Source organism: Cetorhinus maximus, chromosome 20 (assembly GCF_964194155.1).
Source record: "Cetorhinus maximus chromosome 20, sCetMax3.hap1.1, whole genome shotgun sequence".
Taxonomy (NCBI): Eukaryota; Metazoa; Chordata; class Chondrichthyes; order Lamniformes; family Cetorhinidae; genus Cetorhinus; species Cetorhinus maximus.
Window position 1 is genome coordinate 62,280,836 of NC_135898.1, and position 21,723 is coordinate 62,302,558.

The window sequence follows — 21,723 nt, forward strand, 5'->3', positions numbered from 1 at the left end:
GAATAAATAATCATCTTTATTTAAAACCACAAAAGCTTGCTGCTTTATTTAAATTGACTGTGCATGCTCCAGGGTCTAAGAAACACAGACATCTTTCTTTCCATGACCACGCTGATTTCCAACAGTAAGGAAAAGGGTATAGGGTTCAGTTCTCTCCTGGCCCTCTCTGTAACAGAATATTTCTGGTTTAACTTTTTAAATATTTCTCCTTCCTTGTCTCTTTATATCAATACCTACATCAAAATTTTACATCTAGAGTGTGGTTCCTCTTTGTCATGCTAACTTGTTGTGTCATCATTTTCACATGCCGCATGTGGGTTTAAGCTCAAAGCATTACTTAACTTTAATTATGTACTAATCTTTCAGTCTACCCACCACTGTAAAATCAGTTTTTTTGAAGTCAGGTGTATTATCACTTTTACCTGCTCCATGATATCAGATCTAATGGCACTGTGATTGATTTTGTTGAAGTGCTCTTTATTTCTGCATTTCTGACCCTCTCAAACTAGCTGCAGTTGTCAGATTAATTTCTTTTAGAAGCAGCCTGTTAAGCCCCAGCTACATATCATTTCGGCTTGAAATTCAGTCTTGTGTTATTTGCTTTTTTTCTGTATTTTGTTGCACGCTGTTGAGCCCCAATTTTAAGCTAACTGGCCCAGCAGGGATGAGATGCACACCCACTTTACACCCACCCAATTTTATGCTGCATTGACCTCCGGGCAGGTTAAAGTGGATTGGAAATTCTTATAATGTAACTTGGTCTTTGATGTGGGTGAGCTTTAAAATTTCCATTGTATGTATTTCTTAATGAGTTGCCCTTGAGACCACCAGAATTGATGCAGAGAAAAGAAAACAAGGTTCAGCCAAGTATATTTTATTTAAAGCTATTTTTGGTTTGTTAAACATAAAAGTATAAAGAGCCTTTATATCTCCATTGTTTCCACCAACTATTGCTAACAGATGCTTTGATTAATAATCACATTATAAAATAGCGTAGAATGCAACTGATTTACTTCAAACAACGCTTTGCTTTGTAGCGAGGAATTCTGTATTAAATGTATTAAAAATGCAGTTAAGAAGATTATTATCCCTCTTGCATCCATTTCAGAATTGATCTTTTTGGAATAAATTGACTGTAAAGTGTGTTGGCACTGACGCGCCACAGGCACCTGCTAATAATTTTATTTTCAATGATTTGAAAATGCCATAGTTTACAACTGCCAGGGCGAAATCTTCAATAAAATTAACAGCTCTTTATTTTTAAGTGCTGTTTAAAATCTTGGCATTCTTTGCCATTAAAACCAAAAGGGCATTTAGAATTTGCAAGTTAATTTAGGATTGCCGAAAGTGTGGCAATTATTCATTCATCAATCAGCTAAAGTTACTGTTATTGTTTCAAAAAATTCAAAATTTACTACTTCAGAGATTTCTTCATTTGTTGAAACAGCAAATAAATAAGCTGACGTTTCGAGTCCACATGACCCTTCAACAGAACTGAAGCATAGTTAGGAGAGGGGTGAAATATAAGCTGGTTTAAGGTGGGCGGAGAGAGAAGTTGAGGGTGGGGTGGTTGTGGGGACAAGCAAGCAGTGATAGGAGCAGATAATCTAAAGATGTCACAGACAAAAGGATCAAAGAGGTGTTGAAGGTGGTGATATTATCTAAGAAAAGTGCTAATTAAGAATGGATGGCAGGACACTCAAGGTACAGCTCTAGTGGGGGTGGGGTGGAAAGACTAACAAGGTATTAGTTGTAGATTTTAAAATAATGGAAATAGGTGGGAAAAGAAGAATCTATATAAATTATTGAAAAAAAAACAACAAAAGGGAGGGGGAAGAAATGGGGTGGGGATGGGGGGAGGGGGAGTTTAAGATCTAAAGTTGTTGAATTCAATATTCAGCCCGGAAGGCTGTAAAGTGCCTAGTCGGAAGATGAGGTGCTGTTCCTCCAGTTTGCGTTGGGCTTCACTGGAACAATGCAGCAAGCCAAGGACAGACATGTGGGCAAGAGAGCAGGGTGGAGTGTTAAAATGGCAAGCGACAGGGAAGTTTGGGTCTTTCTTGCGGACAGACTGCAGGTGTTCTGCAAAGCGGTCGCCCAGTTTGCGTTTGGTCTCTCCAATGTAGAGGAGACCGCATTGGGAGCAACGAATGCAGTAGACTAAGTTAGGGGAAATGCAAGTGAAATGCTGCTTCACTTGAAAGGAGTGTTTGGGCCCTTGGACGGTGAGGAGAGAGGAAGTGAAGGGGCAGGTGTTGCATCTTCTGCGTGGGCATGGGGTGGTCCCATAGGTGGGGGTTGAGGAGTAGGGGGTGATGGAGGAGTGGACCAGGGTGTCCCGGAGGGAATGATCCCTACGGAATGCCGCCATGGGGGGTGAAGGGAAGATGTGTTTGGTGGTGGCATCATGCTGGAGTTGGTGGAAATGGCGGAGGATAATCCTTTGAATGCGGAGGTTGTTGGGGTGATAAGTGAGGACAAGGGGGACCCTATCATGCTTCTGGGAGCGAGGAGAAGGCGTGAGGGCAGATGCGCGGGATATGGGCCGGACACAGTTGAGGGCCCTGTCAACGACCGTGGGTGGAAAACCTCGGTTAAGGAAGAAGGAGGACATGTCAGAGGAGCTGTTTTTGAAGGAAGCGTCATCAGAACAGATGCGACGGAGGCGAAGGAACTGAGAGAATGGGATGGAGTCCTTACAGGAAGCGGGGTGTGAGGAACTGTAGTCGAGGTAGTTGTGGGAGTCGGTAGGCTTGTAATGGATATTGGTGGACAGTCTATCATCAGAAATTGAGACAGAGAGGTCAAGGAAGGGAAGAGAAGTGTCAGAGATGGACCATGTGAAAATGATGGAGGCTTGCTGCATTGTTCCAGTGAAGCTCAACGCAAACTGGAGGAACAGCACCTCATCTTCCGACCCCTCCATCATTTTCACATGGTCCATCTCTGACACTTCTCTTCCCTTCCTTGACCTCTCTGTCTCAATTTCTGATGATAGACTGTCCACCAATATCCATTACAAGCCTACCGACTCCCACAGCTACCTCGACTACAGTTCCTCACACCCCGCTTCCTGTAAGGACTCCATCCCATTCTCTCAGTTCCTTCGCCTCCGTCGCATCTGTTCTGATGACGCTACTTTCAAAAACAGCTCCTCTGACATGTCCTCCTTCTTCCTTAACCGAGGTTTTCCACCCACGGTCGTTGACAGGGCCCTCAACCGTGTCCGGCCCATATCCCGCGCATCCGCCCTCACGCCTTCTCCTCCCTCCCAGAAACGTGATAGGGTCCCCCTTGTCCTCACTTACCACCCCACCAGTCTCCGCATTCAAAGGATTATCCTCCGCCATTTCCGCCAACTCCAGCATGATGCCACCACCAAACACATCTTCCCTTCACCCCCTCGGCGGCATTCCGTAGGGATTGTTCCCTCCGGGACACCCTGATCCACTCCTCCATCACCCCCTACTCCTCAACCCCCACCTATGGCACCTCCCCATGCCCACGCAGAAGATGCAACACCTGCCCCTTCACTTCCTCTCTCCTCACCGTCCACGGGCCCAAACACTCCTTTCAAGTGAAGCAGCATTTCACTTGCATTCCCCCTAACTTAGTCTACTGCATTCGTTGCTCCCAATGCTGTCTCCTCTACATTGGAGAGACCAAACGCAAACTGGGCGACCGCTTTGCAGAACACCTGCGGTCTGTCCGCAAGAAAGACCCAAACCTCCCTGTCGCTTGCCATTTTAACACTCCACCCTGCTCTCTTGCCCACATGTCTGTCCTTGGCTTGCTGCATTGTTCCAGTGAAGCCCAACGCAAACTGGAGGAACAGCACCTCATCTTCCGACTAGGCACTTTACAGCCTTCCGGGCTGAATATTGAATTCAACAACTTTAGATCTTAAACTCACCCTCCGCCCATCCCCACTCCGTTTCTTCCCCCTCCCTTTTGTTGTTTTTTTCTCAATAATTTATATAGATTCTTCTTTTCCCACCTATTTCCATTATTTTAAAATCTACAACTAATACCTTGTTAGTCTTTCCACCCCACCCCCACTAGAGCTGTACCTTGAGTATCCTGCCATCCATTCTTAATTAGCACTTTTCTTAGATAATATCACCACCTTCAACACCTCTTTGATCCTGTTGTCTGTGACATCTTTAGATTATCTGCTCCTATCACTGCTTGCTTGTCCCCACAACCACCCCACCCTCAACTTCTCTCTCCCCCCGCCCCCCACCTTAAACCAGCTTATATTTCACCTCTCTCCTAACTATGCTTCAGTTCTGTTGAAGGGTCATGTGGACCCGAAAGGTCAGCTCTTTTCTTCTCCACCGATGCTGCCAGACCTGCTGAGTTTTTCCAGGTAATTCTGTTTTTGTTTTGGATTTTCAGCATCCGCAGTAGCTTTTTGTTTTTAAATAAATAAGCTTCCCACTCAAGAAGGTATTTACTTTGTTAATTGCTGCCTCTTAATACTTAGGCATTGTCAGGTTTATTTTAATTTCTCTTGCCTGGTGAAAATCAGGTGGGGGAGGCAGTGAAACAAGTGACTTATTTAGCCTTTGCTAACCCTGATCAGGTCGACCGCAATTCCAAATTGTAGGTGACACGAAACCACCCCGCTCAAGGCAGCAAGAGCCTATTAAATATGCACTTCAGACTCAGATGGCTTCATCAGGGCCTGGATTAACCCAACGCTTGCTTGGTGATGGCTTGCGCATCAAGCATCGCAGATGGATGCTAAAACGAGTGTTAGGCCCTCTGTTCAGATCTGAATTAGAGGCCTAATGCCCATCAAAAGCCCCCTTCCCAAAACTGAATTGCCTTGAACGCAGCCAGCATGGGGCCAGCTGCATTCCGGGTAACAAAATCTACACGCAGCCAATCTGGGGCCAGAATTTAATTGGTCCATTTAGACTGGGGATGGAGGTGAGGTGGGGTGGGGTGGGGCGGGGGTCACTAAATAGCACAGAATGGTTGCGTGGCATACCCGCTGTCTTCCTGTCACCATGCCATCTTCCATCTGTGGGGAAGGTGGCAGTAGGCCCTCTATACAGAGCCCAACTGAGCCAGCCACTTACGTGGCCAATTAAAGGCATCTTCTCACTTCCAGTGGCATTTAACCAGCAGCAGGGAGGGCCACCTGGGGAGACAGCCAGGGGTAAACTCTGGCGGCCTCCTGGCAGGCTCCGTGTGAGGGGCCCTCCTACTCGGGCACATTTTGGTCCTGGCAGCAAGGCCAACACCCCCATCAGGGCCTGTCTGATTGCCCCAGCATCCTCACACCCCACTTACCTGGTTAGGAGATTGCACATCCATTGATGTGTGTGCTCTTTTTTATTCTTTCATGGGATGTTGGTGTCGCTGGTGAGGCCAGCCTTTGTTGCCCATCCTTAATTGCCCTTGAACGGAGTGGCTTGCTAGGCCATTTCAGAGGCAGTTAAGGGTCAACCAAAAGTGTGGCAATTATTTAGTCACCCAATCAGCTAAAGTTACTGTTATTGATTCAAAAAATTCAAAATTTACTACTTCAGAGATTTCTTCATTTGTTGAATCAGCAAATGAATATACTGCCCACTCAAGGTATTTACTTTGTTAATTATTAAGGACCTGGAAACACATGTAGGCCAGACCAGGTAAGGACAGCAGATTTTCTTCCCTAAAGGGCATTAGTGAACCAGATTGAGTTTTTACAACAATCAATGATAGTTTGATGACACCATTACTAAGACAAGCTTTATATTCCAGATTTATTAATTGATTTTAAATTCCACTCGCTGCTACAGTGGGATTTGAACTCATGTCCCCAGGGCATTATCCTAGACCTCTGGATTAGTAATCCAGTGCAACCTCCATTACACCACCATCTCTCCAAGGAGAGATTGTGCTTCCTACAGGTGCAGTCCCAGCAGTGGTCACCACTCTTGATAGCACTGCTGAGGCTGCTCAGTTGTCAGCCCTCTGATTGGCTGTCAGCTCTTGGAGACAACCTCTGCCACTGATAGGATGTGGCCCTGGGCTCTGCTGACAGCCAAAGTCGGGTCAACCCTCCCTCTTCCCACTTTCAGGCCCGTAGACGGGACCCCTTTCACCACTACACCCAGCCCTGGCAGACTTTAAAGGAACCACTAGATACAATCACCATGAAGGTGAGTTACTAAACAAACTCTTACCTGAATATAGAGCCAGGAGGAGCAGGAATGTTTCTTATGGCTTGACCTCTCCCGAAGATCATTGCCAGCCCCTGCTTGGCTCTCTCCCACCCTCCTATCACTTCCCATCCCTCCTCGTCTTCCCCAATTACCTTTCCCTTTCTCGATTGCCCATCCTCTACTACCTTCCCTGTCACCCCCCCACCAACACACCCCTATCTCTCTAAAGTCCCCTCGACATAGCTGAAGGCTGAAACCTTGAAAATATTGCCTGGTTCATCAGTAAATTGCCTGTGGATGCAGAGCAGGTGTCCACAGCTCACTGGCCTAATTTAAATGAAACTTGAAGCCACATTTCTATCCGAGCTACTTGTAATGCAATGCAAACACCAGCAGGGACTGTGGATAGCAATCAAGAGTTGGGACTCGAGATAAATTTTCTCGCCCCATAACCGAATAGGTAGATTTAATTTATTCTGAATTACAGTAATTAATTCTCCTATATAGAACCAAGGACAAGATACAACTTTGTGATGATTCACTTTGTCCTCAGGTTTTCATTAATAGGCTTAATTTCATGCTGCTAGAGCCATAAGCCCTTTTCCACTGATAGTTCCCTAACTTCATTATTACTTTCAATAACACTAGTCCTTGCAATTTATTCTGTCAAGTAGCTTTAAGAAAACTCTAGATCATTCTTGCCATTTAATGAACACAGCACCAAACTTCAAGATAGAATCTCATTTCAGCAAATCAATTTAAATGTAGAATTGCTCCACAGATATTAGTACTGTTGTTCAAATATTTAATTACTTTTGCTTTATCTGCATTGCATAAAGATATGGCACATCACTGGTATGTTAAAGCATTGTTTGTCATTATGATAACAAGAGCAATATTAATGAGTTGCCTGTGTTTAATGGCATCTGGGAGACGGTCATTTTGAGGCAAAATCATTGCATCTGCCTCCATTTAAAGCTGACCAATCTTTGCCGGTGTGGTGGCAGAAAATCCATTGAGTGTTTTTTTTTGTTAGGGAGTGTCCCATTTCGACTTCCTGCCTTCATAAAATAATTGATTTAATCACCAGATATTTCCACAAAGGTCTGCCAATTGACGGCCATAACTTCGGTAGAGAGTGGCGGCGGGTGGGGGGGTGGTGGGGGAAACGCTGTAGTAATGGCACCTAACACATTTTTCTGGTGATCTTCTTGCAATGTTACTGGCAGATTGGGGAACACCCAAATAAATGTTATCCCGATGTTTGTAAAGCCCAATCTAGTAAAACAAGACCAGTAATAATTGTGGGAAACATTCTGTATTTTACATGCTGCTGACCCAGACTTCTCACTCCACTGAATTGGTTTCTTGCAGAGCTTTGTCCTCTGGAATTAGAAGTTGACAAATACATGGTGACATCCTGGGAGATGAATCACTGCTGTACATTGGGACACTTTGGAAGTTGAAACTCCCAGGGCCCTTTCTCGCCCCTGTGCTAACTTAATGCCAACTTTGGGGTCAGGTGCCCTTTTTGGGGAGGTCAGGAGCCCCCTAGCCACCACCCTTTGCCCTTACACCTACCACCCCAACTCACCCAGTATCCACCACGGGCAGACCTCAAGAACCATGCTGAAATGAAATAATATAAAGTTCTAAGTGTCTATTTTTTTATTCATTCACAGGATGTGGGCTTCACTGGCTGGGCCAGCATTTATTGCCCATCCCTAGTTGCCCTTGAGAAGGTGGTGGTGAGCTGCCTTCTTGAACCGCTGCAGTCCATGTGGTGTAGGTATACCCACAGTGCTGTTAGGAAGGGAATTCCAGGATTTTGACCCAATATTACAGATTTATTTTTTAAATTAAACACTCATTCATAAAAACCCATCTACTACATTTACATTCCTTGAGCTACATAATTCCTTATAAAAACAAACATTTAATTCAAGTGCCTAATTCCTTATAAAACAAGCAATGGAATTCATAGGCCCACTTCAAAGAGTCTATAACCACTTGGAGTATCAAAAGGTAGATGACCTACTGTGATAATGGAAGTTGTGAAATCAGTCATGCAGTACTAATCCAGTAATTGAAGCCCTCAGGCTAATGTCAACAGACAGAGTAAAATAGCAAGCAATGAATTTTTTTAACACTCCAGATTTTTTTTCAAAGATTTAAGGGCATGAGTTTTAATTGCCTTGATAGTTGCCTTTGGCAGTTCATTTTGAGACTTTTGATAGTTCCAATGAGCTTGACAATTAATGAGTTTACATACTTTTTAAGCACATTCATGCCTTATTTTAACAATCCCAAGGGGCACCTTACCTCTCCCAAGGGGCACCTGACCTCCCAGGCTGGGCCCATACGCAAGGGGGTACCCTACCTTCTTCAAAAGGATACCCCACTTCTCCAAAAGATGTCACAAAGTTCAGACCTGCTCTTACCAGGCCTAATTTATGCAGGTCATGTTTCGCATACCTGGGGCATTGAATTTAGACATGAGTGGAGGTGGCTGCTGTTATACATGGGCAGCTGCTTCCACAAAGCACGCATTCACAAATCTGACCATTCCTGCCCCTGCAGTAGGTGCCGTGTTCAGGAGCAGGACCTCCAGATTTTGGCCTCTCCTGCCATTTTCATGATGATGGAGAGGCTCTCTGTTGCTGTGAAAATCCAGGCCAAATCTTCAGAAGAAAACTGGACATATTAAACAACTTATTATTTGGCCTCAAAATGCAGTTTAATATATCGGCAAGAGTTGCAGATTGCTTTATTTCCCCCCTGCTGATGGATTTCTAATTCTGTAAAAATCTATGCCTTATAATTAATTTGAATTTGTAGCTCATGTCCGAGATATATGGCTTGTCAGCAGGATAGCTTTCTGTCCATCAGAGAGTGATGGGTATCCCATACAATTTCCAAAATAGACCAGCAATAGAAAACCATATTTCTAGTCTCAAGTCATGCTATGTTTCATTCACTACTCAAACAAGGTTAAGTTTCAAATATACAAAAGCAAATATCTTCAGCTGCTTCATCAATGACCTTCCCTCCATCATAAGGTCAGAAGTGGAGATGTCCTCTGATGATTGCACAGTGTTCAGTTCAATTTGCAACTCTCAGATACTGAAGCAGTGCATGCCCCTATGCAGTAAGATCTGGACAGCATTCACACTTGTGTTATTAAAGGGCAAGTAACATTCGAGCCATACCAATGCCAGGCAAAGACCATCTCCAATAAGAGAGACCAACTCTCCTTGACATTCAATGGCATCATCATTGCTGAACCCCTATATCATCATCCAAGGGGTGGGGGTCACTATTGACCAGAAACTTAACTGGACCAGTGACATAGTGACAAGATCAGGTTAGAAGCTGGGTATTCTGCAACAGGTAACCCACCTCCCGACTCCCCAGAGCTTGTCTGCCATCTGCAAGGCACAAGTCAGAAACGTGATGGAATATTCTCCACTTGTCTGGATGAGTGCAGCTTCAACAATACTCAAGAAGCTTGACACCATCCAGGACAAAGCAGCCTGCTTAATCAGAACCCATCCACCAGCTTAAACATTCACTCCTCCACCACCGGTGTACAGTGGCAGCAGTGTGTACCATCTACAAAAAGCACTGCAGTAACTCGCCAAGGCTCTTTCAACAGTACCTTCTAAACCTGCAACCTCTATCACCAAGATGAACAAGGGCAGCAGGCATATGGGAACACCAGCATCTGCAAGTTCCCCTCCAAGTCACTCACCATCCTGGTTTGGAAATATATCACCATTCCTTCCCTATCACTGGGTCAAAAATGTTGAATAGCCTACTAAACAGCACCTTAGGAATGCCTACACCACAAGAACTGCAACAGCTCAAGAAGGCCAAGGTGCTGCAGCTCTATATTCCACCCCAAACTACATAGATTGATCCTACGGGACAAGGATATCTCCTGAAGAGATGGGTACTCACCATCCCAGGACGGAGACACAACAACCACCAGCTGCTCACTAGGATAACCTTCATTTGGGCCATCAGCCTTCTGAAGATGCAGCTCCAGTGCCTAAACTGGTCAGGTGGCACCCTGGATAATACTCCTACAAGGGTTTTGCATGTTGTGGTGGTCCACTGTGCTCTTCATAGCCTGGCCTACCAACTAGGTGTTGACCTTGAAGAGAGTGAAGCCCTGGAAGGTCACAGCTCATTGGAGGAAGAGGACATGGGCGAGGAGGGAAAATAGTAGGAGGAAGATGCAGAGCAGAGAAGTGCCCTGGCTGCACAGTGAAGTGGCTGGGCACAGTGCAGGACTCGAGGGTCTTGTCAGGATGCCATCAACATCAGGGCTCATTTAATCCAGGCATGTTTCAGCTGAACCCTTCTAACCCAGGATGAATGGCATGGCAATCTGAGCTGCCTGTGAGAACACTTCCATTAAAAATGCAGCCTGGGATAGATCTGCTTTTACCTCCAATGAAGGATGCACATCTGTCCAGTGGTCTCACTGCCCCCCTTCAAAGACCTCTGTTTCCCATCACCACCTCTTCCCTCTTTCAGTCTCATCATTAAAGAATAATATGCTCACACATCTGGTGTCAGTGTCAATAGTTACAGTGTATTTCAAAATGTGAAACAAATCCCAGTGACACACTTGATGTTCCACTTCATGCTGTGGCCTCCACTCTCAGCCACTTGAATGCTGTACTCCCCTTGTGGCTTTAGAGGAGGTGGAGGCAACTTGCTCACTTGTCTCGGCTTGCAGCTGAATACAAATGGCAGTCGTCCTTGTGCCAGAGATGCCAGGTGGGACACCTCCAGAGGCTGCTGCACCAGTGTCAGTGCAGGGGCAGGCTCCACCACAGGGCCCTGCTGCATCGATTCTCCCTCCATCAGATGCCAATAAAGATGATAGCGCCCTGTGAGCGGAGGCACCCTCATCCTCTTTGGTGATATCTCAGCACTTGGATGGCACTCCAAGTAGCTGAAGGGGGGGCACAGCTGGAGCATAACGTGCATCCCCTCCAAACATCTCTGTGCCATCAGCACCATTGATCAGCCAATGCATTCTGTGCATGTCAGTGCACAGTTCCTGCATCCACTCTGAGTGCTGCTGTATATGGCTCTCCATGAAGCTGGCCACTCTCTCAATGGAGGAGTTCATGTGCCCAAGCGCTGAAACACGGTGGCACATATGAGCTGGCTGGACTCCTCCATTCTTGGTCCAGAATCCCACACCACCTCAGGAACTCTGACATGTGGATCTGTTGCTGTGGATCTTAGCAGAGCCTTCTTTCCTGTGAGTCCCGGGGCACTGCATTTGTGGCCAACGGAGCATGGCTGTGTCTATCCTCCATCCTCGGAGGGGGACTGCCCATAGCTGCCTCTGCCTCTCTCACTTCCTCCTACTCTCCAGTGCTGGGCTTTTCACCCAGTGCCGCCCTATCTAAGTATGTGCAAAGACCCCATGATGCGACTGCATTGGTGGATGGTGCGCCTGCATGATGTAATGGTGCTTCAATTTCTTGCAATGGCCCCAGTGCCACATCAGGACTGAGACATTCCCCCTCCACATCAGAGACTGTGGGGACATAAGAAGGAGACTTGTGGTGAGAGCTGCCGTGCTGAGGCTTCCCAATGCAGCACAGCCTTTAGCTTGCTGTCAGACGAAGAGGAGTGCACTTTGCCTGCTTCATGTACAGATTGCAACATCTTTTCACTCTTTCCACCGGGAATGCACATTTCGCCTTCCCAACTTCCTCTTGGGAGGCCAACCTGGCAAACTGCATGGTTCCCTCCTCCATGGCTGAGACAGAGCACTCCTCCTCCTGTCAGAGCACGCTCCCTCACCTTGTACATCATTTTTTCCTTCAAGGACGAAAGGGAGAGAGATAAAGCACTGCTGGTCTCTCTAACCAATGCCAATGGCTCATTGTCATTTATCAATGCTGCCAGGTCCTCAACAGCCCTGAGCCTTGCTGAAAGGTCTGTAGGTATCCTGGGCACACGCTCCTCCCAAGTTCAGGTGCAGAACGTGGCCTCAGGCTCCCCAGTTAGTGTGCCTGCTGGAGTTTGAATACCCAGCGGCCTGTTACCAGGATCTGACGATGAACTCACTTTGCCAGGGCAAAGAAGGTCATTGGACTTTTTATGACTTTTTAGGACCCAGTTCCTCCTGACAGCACTTCTGCTGCTGATGGTTTCACCCGCCTCCAGCCATGCCAGCTTTATTAGGCTGGGTGGCCTTCTCCTTCTACCCTCCAAACAGAGGACCTCACTCCTCCCCATCACAGCCTCCAGCAACCCAAGCTCAGCACCTGAGAAGTGAGGATAGTACTATCCCAGATGCCAGGCATCTGCCTCCCCTTCTGTCTCCCTGGTTCTTGACGTTTTTCTTTCAAATGGTTTCCAAGTAATGGCTGCCATGGTGCCTTTAAATTGGGCCTGTCCTTGCAGAGTGTACTTTGTTCCCAGGATCGTGGTCAAGACCTGGAAATGGTCCTGACATCGATATCCTGAAAAGGGAGAGGGAAAATCCTGCCCAACGTTTCAGTGCAATGACCTTATGTCAGAATTCAGGTTAGGTTTCAGTTCATAGGATGTGCAGGTCTGCTGATGGTATCTACCCTTTGCAACAGACATGAGTACAGACTGCTGGGAGGAGGACCAAATCAGATTAAGACTGGAAATTACTTTAATAACTGCTAAGCAGCCACTATTTATGTAAATAGTCAATGTGTATGACTTGTACTTTTAACTATATGCTGATCTGCACTACAAGAAACTGCCTAGATCCAATCAGCTGCCAATTTTCTTCCTCTCCCAGTATTACTTCCCATTGAAGTCAGTGAAAATTAGGTGGGGGGGTAGAATGGTTGGCCAATCTGATCCTGTCCGATCTCCAGCCAGGTGGACTGGATTAAAATTACTCCTTGGCCAGAATTTTACAGTCAGCATGCGGGGGCGAGCCCGACACACCACAGCGTAAAATGACACGCGTGATGATGTCAGGCGTGTGTCCTGAGGTCACCGCACACCATTATGATATTTCGGTAGGCGGGCGTGCTATGAGGAAGGAGGTGCGCCCACCATTAATTAACGGGCCAGTTCAGGCCCTTGAGGCACCAACTGAATTTGATTTTGCTCAGCCCGTGCGATTTTCAGGGCGTTGCACGGGCGCAACGGGCAGGCGGGTAGGCCACATTTTCAAAAACCTCATCCACAGGTGGGATAAGAGGGGTGAGTGAGCTCGCTAATTCGAGTTGTTAGTACTTTAGATTATAACTTCCTGCTACTTGCTTGTGTGATCGGGACAACTTCATTTCACTTCAGAGCTGCTTTTACAGAAATAACAGGCTTCAGTTCAGGACTCCAGAGGAATCATAACATTTGGTGCCGTCCAGGTGTCTGGGAATCCCCTGGGAATGGGGATTGTGGTCTCCACTGGAGGCACCTCCTCTGAGAAGGAAGAGAGGGCCAGAAGGGGGAGGAGGCCAGGAGTCCATATTCAGCCTCCAGGGGAGCCACCTGTGGGAGGACAGACGCAGGCACAGGGGGTGCAGGGCCAACAGGAAGTACAAGGCGGAAGGAGCTGCAGAAGATGCCACTATCCTGCTGCCAGGGTTTACAGGCGGTGATGCAGCTACCTCAATATCCACGAGGTCCAATGCCAAAAAGAGGCTCTGCCTCTCAAGAGAGAATGTGGCCTCCATCTGTCAGATGATCAGCCCTGAGATCAGCTCCAACTGTGTGGGTGGACATCCCATTCCAGTGGCGCTGAAGGCCACAGTGGCCCTCAACTTCTAAGTTTCCGGCCCTTTCCAGGGGTCCTTGGGTGATCTTTGTGGAGACTCCCAATCAGCTGTCCACAGTTGTGTCAAGCTGGTGACAGACGCTCTGTTCAGGCAGGTATTGACTCTCAGTCACTACCACACGGACGAGGCCAGACAGACACAGCGAGCCAGAGGCTTCGTGGCCATTGCTGGCTTCCCCCGCATCCAGGGTGCTATAGACTGTACACATGTGGCCATCAAGGCGCCAGCAGGTGAGCCCGGTGCCTTCGTCAGCAGGAAGGGATTCCAATCCATGAACATGCAGATAGTGTGTGATCACAGGATGCAGATTCTGTAAGCCTGTGCAAGGTACCCAGGCAGCTCCCATGACACTTACATCCTGAGACACTCCCGGGTGCTGAGGCTCTTCAGTGCTCCAGCCCAGCTGGATGGGTGGCTGCTGGGAGACAAGGTCTATCCCCTCAGAAGGTCGCTCATGACGCTTCTCCGCCATCCAAGAACAGAAGCTGAGCAGCAGTACAATAGGAGCTACGCTCCACAAGGGCAGTTGGAGAGAGAACCATCGGTCTTCTCAAGATGCGTTTCTGATGCCTGGACCATTCAGGGGCGCAGTCCAGTACCCCCCAGATTGTGTGTCACTGATAGTGGTTACATGCTGCGCTCTCCACAATCTGGCACTGGAAAGAGGGGACGCAGTGGAGGAAGAAGATGTAGACGCAGCTGCTCTGGCAGCAGACGATGAGTCCAGTAGTGAGTCTGAGGATGAGCACGCTCTGGAGAATGCTGAGGGGATAGATGCTGACCTGGGCAGCCTCCTGGGAGGCTTTGGTCCAACACTCCTTCAGCTAGCCTAGCAAAGATGAACCAGCACCATATGCCAGGGCTGCAGGCTCCATACTCAATACCTGACAGGAACATTTCCTTGGTGAACAACATGAACTATGTGCCATTTCAATAAAGCTCAATGACAAACAAGTCACTCATAACATCATGGGTTACCCTGCACCTGCAGAACTGATGAAGCACCCAGAGGCTTGCTGAAAACAAACACATTTACTGATGTGGTGCCAGGCATACATAAATCCAATTAAATGTAAGGGTATTCTCCATCACACCTACTTATAAAAAACTTATTAGTGGGGCAAAAGAATAACACCGGTGATAAGCCCGTGTTGTACCTAAGGTGCTTTATGCTTTATGTTTGCATTAACAGGTGCTACGTCTAGATGCTCCCCCCTCGCTGGCACCGGCATTGGAGACAGCCTGCTCACTCTGCTGTCCTGTTGGCCTTGATGACCTTGGCGGGCATCCTCTGGCCCGTGGAGCCTGTGCTGGCCCCACCTGGGAAGGAGCGGGCAGTGCCACAGCTGACATCTCCTTAGTTGCCACAGCCTCATCAGATGCCACGGTCACTGGCAGAGGGATGGAGGAGTTGCTGCCATCATCCAGAGCACCCTGAGCGGATCCCGCAGAGATGACAAGCAGTTTGTGCGCCAATGTCAGGTTGCTTTGGACCTCCCTGCTCACCATTGATGGACGGACACCTAGCTGGGATACTGGGTGCCCAATCCATCTCCCACACTGGCACTGACCACCTGAGGTTGTTAGCGGTGTGAGGGCTTGCAGGTCCGAGCGCATCCCCAGGAATCCCTAATTGAGCTCCTGGAGCAGCCTCTCCATGAGAGTCGCCACTCTCTCCAAGGAGGAGGTAGTGTGCTCGACCATGAGGGTCATTGCATTGCTCATGCTCCACATGGACTCCTCCATCATGTAGACCATGGCATGCATTCCCTCATGTATCTCCGCCAGATCCTCCTGCACATTCTGCTGGACTTCCAGCATCTGCTGCCTCAGGGACGACTCCAGAGACACATCATCAGCCACCGACTGAGCATGTTCCTGATCCCCAGCAGTCCTTTGACTGCCAGCGCCCTGGGCACTCTCTGCCTCCGCCTGCACCTCAAGTGAGTGTGAAGTTCCCTCACTGCTGTGCACCGAGATACTAGCCGACGATCTAATTCCCACCGAGGTGCTGGTGTCTGTGCTGGCCCCTGCCTGGCTGAGATGGTGTGACGCTGGTGCGTTTATATCCTCTGTGTCCTCTGGGGTGAACAGTGGTCTTTCAGGCTTTTGACCTTGAGGGTCTTCTGGTGAGCCTGAAAGGAAGAACAAGGACATGTAATTAGTTGAAGTCATTACACTGTTACTGTGCAAGCCTGGCACCCGGATCAAGGTGCCCTCGTCTTTCCATTATCAATGGGGATTCCATGTTCGAAGCTCACATCAATATAGAGACAACAGTGGAATGGTTGCTATGACAGACATTCTGACCTCAGTGCACTCTACTCTTACCTCCCTGTGGCACCTCAACCTCACCGTGGCCAGTTGACCTAGGCGCATGGCGCCTCTCCAGCTCCAGTGCCTCCTGCTCGTATCTGATCAAGATTAGAAGGTGGGGTGGTCCTCCGCCAGTCCGCTGCCTCTCTGCGTTATTGTGGGCTGTCTTCTCCTGAAAGGAGAGAGGAGCATTGATTAGTCCACCCTGTACCTGCATTGCCATTGCAGCCTTGCCACCCCCACCTGAGGAACACCTTGCAGGGCTCAGCCGATTCGTGACCCTGAAGCCGCAAGACACTCATTCCGAGCAGCCAGGGCTCACCCCCTTGCCCAGATGCTGCCTCCTTGACATTTGCAACTCACACTCTAAGAGCTCTGAGGTCTGATGGGGGTGGGGTTCGCTCCTAACTGCTGTGCTAAGCGACCCATGCCAACAAGGTACTCACCCTTCCCGATCACTGGAGGTCATTGAAGTGCTTGTGGCACTGCACCCATGTGCGCCTCACCACATCATGGGGGCTCACCCTGGATGCCACCTTCTCTCAGGCATTTTTGGTGATGTGGGGAGGGCCTCCTCTTGTCCCTTGGTACAAGGATATCCTGACATGCTGCCACCTCCTCCATGAGGGCAGTGAAACTCTCGGGGCCAACTGCCCAGCCGACCTACCCTCCCTCCTGCCCCGTTCTGCTACTACGTTCTGCATGGCAACGGAGCTGCAAGTCAATGGCAGCCTTCGCATGGCTGCTTGCGCCGGTTTTGAATAGGCCGCCAGGTCACCATTGGACCCGGCGGACATAGGACTCCCACCCCCATCCACCCCTTCATGCTGATGCCAGAGCCACGCATTACACTGGGAGGGCCTTAATTGGCCCACCTGCGTAAAATGGCGGAACGGACTTGATCGCAGATGGCGGTCGGGTTCCCGACTGCCCTCGCCTGCTCCCGCCGAGCCCGCCTGATGCAGGAAAAATTCAGGCCCTTATCTCTCAGATAAAACTGCATGGAATTTTACAGTGAAAAACCAGGGCCTGAATTTTCTGGTCAGCGTGTGGGGCCAGAACCCGCTCGCCCATGCGTAAAATGACGTGCGGTGACTTTCGGCGTGCGTCCTGGTGTCACCGTGCATCATTCCGATCTTCAGTTTGGTGGGCACGCACCGGAGTTGGCTGCATGCCTGCCGAACTGTCAAAGGCCTATTAAGGCCATTTAACAACTAATTAAACTGATTGTCCGGGCTGCTCATCCAACGTTAAGGTTGGGGGCAGGCGAAGAGCCCAGGTGGCCTTCGCATTTCTCATGAAACCCCATCCACGAGCGAGATGAAGTTTCATGAAGTGTTTATAAATTAAATAAAATTTTTTATTAAAATTCATTGACATGTCCCAGCTCATGTAACAGTGTCATATGAGGGGACATGTCCGAATAATTTTTTCTATTTTTTTTTCAAGTTTTCATAACGAAATTAATCTCCCTGAGGCAGCTCTGTGCTTCAGGGAGATTCCTGCGCTCTGCGAAAGAGCGCAGGCCCCGACTCTCCCTCCTCCCCCCACCCACACAGGCGGGTGCACATCACCATGGGCAGGCCTTAATTGGCCCGTCTGTGTAAAATGGCGGCGCACAGCTGATCGCAGGCAGCGATAGGCTGTATGCCTGCTCCCACCTGCTCCCACCCAATCCACATGACGGGGAGGAAATTCTCCCCCAGGTTATTCAACACAACTTGTCTACACCAGTGTTAATGTTGCGCACAAGTCTCCTCCCATTTTACTTCATTTCACCCACTTCATTATATTCAACTTGGATAGATTTTGTTTTATAGATTATTTTGTATTTTCTCCCCTTCTGTTTTTTTCAGACTCCTTGTACCATTCAAAGGACTGGGGGAAAGGATATAGTGAACAAATGCACGAGACAAGAGAAAACATGCATTGGGCTGGGGCTGAATCAGCAACTGGTTGAAACTGGTTTAAAGTCAAGGGGCTTTCCAGGTATTCAGCCGCAGTGATGTCATCAAGCAGGGTAAGCAGACAGTCACATTGAAGTATTCTCACAGACAGCAAACCAGGAAGTATAAACCATTCAATCCCTTCACTTTTAAATTTAGATATTACAGATAGAAAAATAAATGAATGGGGCATGAACACGGATTAAGGTAGAAGCTAAAGTATTACACACAAACTTAAAGAAAACTGTGGAATTTTCTATAATAATGGAGAAATCTGATATTCAACAAAGCTGAAGTTACTCTTTTAGTGCCAATGAAGTTGCTTAATAGAAATGATAAACTTTGACCGTTTAAAACCCAATTATCGCTCATTTAGCAAGGTGCAATGTTTTCAAGGGTGATATTTTTCAGGTGATACTAAGAGCATAAGAGGGTAAGTTCTTGTCAGTTCAATGATTTCTAACTGATCGCATTCAGGATACTTAACTGGTGAACACTGACAGTTTCACCATCATTATTGTTGCAAAATTACAATTGCACATTAATGCAAAGAGAAAATATTGGAGCTGATCATGTGACGCAAGTTACCCAAATTGCTCAGAGCACTATAACATTGGCTCAGAGGCTGGAGCCCTGAGCTACGCTCAATGCATATTACCCATGCATATGCTGAGTAGCACGCTAGGATTGTTGGCAAGACTTATTAAGATCACAACATGCATGTAGATTTGGAGTCATCCCTTCAATGTGCAATGTGTCCTTGGGTTGTCCTCCGGATGCTTGATGAAAATTTCCAATGATGTGCAATGCCAATGGGAAATAATAAATCTACTTTGCATGAGGGCACCCTATGGGAGAAACCTATTCCTCACCACCTCAAATATCTATACTGCAAATTGGATTTGCTTTCCCCAGCAAAGGGTTTTCTAAAAGAAATCAGACAACTCCATAAAGATGTCCAACAGACATTTCACAGTTGCTAATGCCCATAACCTCCCCAATGATCCTAGTGACCTGATCTGTGCAACAGTGTTATGCTTTGGAATAGTAAATAAATATTGTTAATAAACTGACTTCTTATTATGGCTCAGGATCAGCTATGTGAAGCATAGCTTCATGTGCCTGAGGAACAACAGCCACTGGAATAGTGGCTTCATTTTGTGAATATCCATGTCACAACCTACTTTATGAGCCTTTAAGCAATGTCTTTCCAAATTTGTGGTGGGAATATACTGAAAGGTCATTGATTTCCAACTCTCCCATATAACTATATATAACTCATCAGTTATTGAGAAAGATGGTAGACAGGAGGAATTTAAAAATATTGCGAGTGTTGTGATTATAGTCCACATTGTTTTTTGTTATTACTCATTTCTAATTTGTTGCTTTCTGGTAATTTGTCATTGCTAGATTTCTATCACTTACTTTTGATTCGCTTTTGACTACCCAACTAAATTCTGAGTTATCGGTGTTAAAATTTGAACCAATCAAAAAGAGCAAGTTACTTTTCAAATTGGGACAGCATGGTGTGATGCCCAAATGGTAACACAGGATGGCTGTGAAATGTTTCTGGCTGCAGCTTTAGCATTAGTGCAGTGTGCACTAACTGCTTCACACCAATGCTACAACAGTATCAATGCAGCCAGTAGCTTTATGGAATACAACTATTCAAAACCGGTACTTGTGAAGGAGAGCCATGAGTATTGTATGAATTCAGTCTCTGTCCCTTTTTTATGGTTTACTGTGAACAGAGTAATGACATAAGGCATTATTTACATCATAGCCAACGTGTTTACGTTGGCAAATGCTTAATTCAACATCTGTTGTTTTTATTAATAAAGAACGTGACAAATAATGAGTTCCATGATAAATTGTTTAAAATGCAGGTCAGTGACGTTATTCCATGTGGACAGTAGCTTAAGAAGTGGTTACAATATATATAACTTAACAAAACATTCCTGTAATGTCAATTTAGCTTCATATCTTCTCTATAAACCAGCATCGATTAAATGTCATAAACAAACATAAACACCCAAGTCTAGTTTCTATGACAACCCATGGAATGTTCCTGTGCATTATTGCTTCACGTTATGGCCATTTTACAAGGTACTTTCCTTCCTTCCCAACACAGATTGATAAGTCTGATCATCAGCAAAGAAATGTATTAAAGCAATGAAATTGGTGCCAGAGAGCACAGGACATCACGATCATGGTCATGCACTGAATTGCTTTCTGCTTGGAAGTGGGTGGGAGAGATTATTGGAAAAATCACATACAGGGAAGTAATCTCAATGGCAATCAAATCTTATTGTGGTTACTTCTACCAACTGTTAAATTCATTCAAGATTTACATGCAAGGCAAGTAAACTTTTCAAATCGATTAGTTAAGGGGAAAGTTTAACCTCAACCTACCCGGCAGGAAGCTGACTAAATTGGGCCTGTGGTATGTTTTATACCTCACCCAATTGTAGAGATCGGAGAGAAAAATTGGGTGGGGAGCAGAATGGGCAGCTGACCCAATCCCTTCAGTTTCCACCAAGTAGATTAGCTCTAAAATGTTCCCCTTTTTCTCTCTTTTCCTGGAGGTTCCCTTGTGTGATGGTTGGTTCCACAGTACCTCCTCCTACCTTGACATCAAGGCAGCATTTGACTGAGTGTGGCATCAAGGAGCCCTAGCAAAACTGGAGTAATGGAAATCAGGGGAAAACTCTGCTGGCTGGAGTCATACCTAGCACAAAGGAAGATGGCTGTGGTTGTTGGAGGTCAGTCATCTCAGCTCCAGGACATCACTGCAGGAGTTCCACAAGGTAGTGTCCTCGGCACAACCACCTTCAGCTGCTTCATCAATGAACTTCCTTCCGTTATAATGTCAGAAGTGGGGATGTTCGCTGATGATTGCACAAGGTTCAGCATCATTTGTGACTCCTCAGTACTGAAGCAGTCCATGTCCAAATACAGAAAGACCTGGACAATATCTAGGCTTGGGCTGACAAGTGACAAGTAATATTCACGCCACACAAGTGTCTGCAATGACCATGTCCAACAAGAGAAAATCTAACCATCGCCCCTTGACATTCAATGGCATTACCATCACTGAATCCCCCACTATCAACAGCCTAGAAGTTACCATTAATCAGAAACTGAACTGGATTAGCCATATAAATACTGTGGCTACAAGAGCAGATCAGATGCTAGGAATCACGCAGCGAGTAACTCACCTCCTAACTCCTCCTGTCCACCATCTACAAAGCGCAAGTCAGAAGTGTAATGGAATACACTCTACTTACCTGGATGAGTGCAGCTCCAACAACACTCAAGAAGCTTAATACCATCCGGGACAATGCAGCCCACTTGATTCGCACCCCATTCACAAACATTCACTTCCTCCTCCACCACCAATGCACAGTAGCAGCAGTGTGTACCATCTACAAGACGCACTGAAGAAACTCACCAAGCTTCCTTAGGAGGCACCTTCCAAACCCACGACCAGTACCATCTAGAAGGACA